The 3,011-nt window shown below is 36.8% G+C and overlaps 1 protein-coding gene across 1 annotated transcript in view; it reads left to right on the forward strand.

Moving 5' to 3' along the window:
* LOC113316005 overlaps positions 1 to 3,011 on the forward strand; it is a 5,656-nt gene that overhangs the window by 773 nt on the left and 1,872 nt on the right. The gene's annotated exons all lie outside the window — the stretch shown is intronic.

A 3,011-nucleotide genomic window follows, 5' to 3' on the forward strand; every position in this document is an offset into this window, starting at 1 on the left:
TCCTCGTTCATGCTGTTAATTTTATCATTAGAAACATTTAGGACAATGTTAGATTTAAGTTTGGGGGTATGGGAGAAACTTTTTAGTTGCACTTTTGAAACTTCTAGCGTCACATGGTATCCGGTTAGCTAAGTTTACGTATTGTTTCTCACCGAAAAGATTGAAATTGGAATGCTACAGATAACAACTTATTGAGACATTAGAGAAAAAGACATTGAGATCCTTGAAATTCAGGAGAGAACTTGTTCCTTTTAGAGGGTAACCGTGATGGACCTAACCATACATGATGGAAAGGCAAGTAGGTCAGGAAATGCCAGAAAGACAAAGCAACCTCACAATGTAGTCTTAGTTACTGGATTGCGACTCTCTCTCAGTAGAAACTTATCATCATCAACAAGCGGAGTGACATCAAAATTTATGAAAAAGTTGAAGACGTTTAAGGTTTAGAAGCAACAATAGAAAAGAATAATTCAAAAATCAAAGTTGAAGACTTAGTTACAAGAAGTTACAAGAGCAAATGATATAAGTTGTTAAAGTTCATGATACCAAGACATCACAATTTGTGAATATCCAAGTTCTAAAGTCCTTCTCTCATGGCCATTTAAATTTTTGTCTTGTTATTTTTGTTTAAAAAAAAATGAAAAAAAAAAACAAAAAAAAATGAAACATCATTACGTTCTTTTTGTTCAATAAGGCCATAGGGAAGAAGAAATTTAGCAAGAAATCGAAGAGAAGAGTTAATTGTCAAGGTTCTATGAGGTTCGAGAGTTTATCATCAACAATTGAAGACCGAAGAAGGCGTTGTTTCTACTGGGCACTGTGAGAGAGTCGAAGAAAGATGCATTTTGGTTGCTTTGTTAGTCTGCTTTCAATCTGACACAAGATCTTTCTAGCACTGGTTTAACTCATCACACGTAATTAGTCCAGCTGTATAACAGATGTCCCTCTCATTTTTATCTCTCTCCTAATCTTATCCAGCTGTAAAGCAGCGGACGCATCTTACAATGTTTATCTAGCTGTATAGCGGATATCTCTTTATCTAGCAGTCATGTGGATGTGTCTCCCCTTTTCTTCAGTTAGCTTTAGAGCTGACACCTTTAACTTCTCTGGCAGTCTAGTTACTTGGAGATAGGTTGAGAATATGTATGTCCTCATAGCTCTTTGGATACTTGTGACCAATTAGGAGTAAAGGTTTTGTGGGTATATATCTGGTAAGCCCTCCCGAGACTATAACTCGGCCACTGGGGCCACCTAGGGGTTTAAAGGCTTATTGCATACGCTAAATGCAATCGACGATGCCTGCGACAGTGAGTTAGGATTTTATTTTGTAGTTTTGATTTGCTCGGGACTAGAAAATAATAAGTTTGGGGGTATTTGATAGACGCATTTATGTGTCTAATATATCTCAATTGTATATAGTGTTAGTGCTCGATTTTGTACTTATTTGGTTATTTTATTTATTTGTAGGTGTTTTTGGAAAAATAAGGTTTTGCGGCGAAAATGGCTAAAAATGTGGCATTTGGACCTCCGTAGATAACGTACCAGAAGCTCCCCAGAAGTATGTTGGAGACACCCCTAAAGTACCCCGGAGGAACCCCGAAAAAGTGCGGAAAACATCCCAGAAATATTGCTAAAGGGACACCGGAACTGGACAGGGGGAGGTCATCTTCGATGTTTCAAAACTGGATTTTGGCGGGAAAAAAGGCAGCATCGTCAACAGTTTTGGATCAAGGATTTGAGCGACCTAGGAGGCGATTCAATGGGCAAATTTGGTACCCACGGACTCTACAAGACATAAAGGACCTGTTAGAAGCGATTAGACCCATCTAATTGGGCTGGATAAGTCAGAAAATCCACACAAAGTCAAGACAGTGCACACGGTCCCTGTTTAGGGTTTTGAATTGGTTTGAAATATTTGGGAGAGATTCTTGCGTGGAATATACTTCAAAATAGTTTAGTCCAAGTCCTAGAAGATATTTGAGTCGAGAGAATAGCTAAAAACAGCCTGGAACACAACAAGAAGAGGATTATTCTTCAAACAAACCGTAAAGAATAATGGAGATTTCCAAGGGGTTTGATCGAGTTTCAAGGTGATTCAAAGCCTATAAATAGTTGGTTTTAAGTCATAGAAGGGTTAGAAACCCTTAGGAGAGAGTTTAGAGTCGAGGAGAGCCGAGGAGAAGCGATTACAGAGAGTTACAGTGCTGCTGCTGTTGTTCGAGGAGGAAGAAGAAGAGGAAGAACAGACCTGCTAAGGCAGTCGTTCTTCAACAGTCTTAAAACCAGAAACGAGTGTAGTAGTTCAACAGCGCTAGATATGTATCGTTTATAAACGGCAGTACTCATCTTTGTAACAGTGACGCTGTAACGTTTATACAGCGTTGCAAACTTCTCTTTATCACCATATTCATCAATAAAAACACCTATTAAGCAATTTTGAGCAAGTTTTTGATATGAGGAGCTAAACCCCTTAGCCAAGGCGACGGAGGAAGCCATTGGTCCTTATTTATGGTATAATTATAACTTTATTATTTATTTGCAATATTATTATTTGATTATTTGCATGGAATTGAATTTGAAATATTAGTTTTTATTGAATAGTTGTGAATTATTTTGATGAAGCATGCTGGGTTTTAAAAACTTTTGATGTTTTATACTTTGTGATTACAATTATTACTTCAAAAATCTACAAAAGGCATAATATTAGAATCACTCTAAAAGAAAAATTGCATGAATATTAATTATTAGAATTTATGAAATAATGGGTCAATGGTGGAATCCAAGTCTTGGTGTTTTTCCCTAAAGTTTTCAAACAAAATTTATTTGCCTGTTTAAATTTAAATCTAAAAACTGTTTTCTTCACAAGTCTGAAAAGACCTTGTTTACCACTACAACTACAATCACTATTTGAAATACATCACTTCCGTGTCGTCATATGCTTGTGAAGTATGAAGAAGTTATACATATTGAGGTTATTGATCCGTTTTGGAAGCAACTATCTTCCCCCCCCC

This window comes from Papaver somniferum, chromosome 10 (genome assembly GCF_003573695.1).
Source record: "Papaver somniferum cultivar HN1 chromosome 10, ASM357369v1, whole genome shotgun sequence".
NCBI lineage: Eukaryota > Viridiplantae > Streptophyta > Magnoliopsida > Ranunculales > Papaveraceae > Papaver > Papaver somniferum.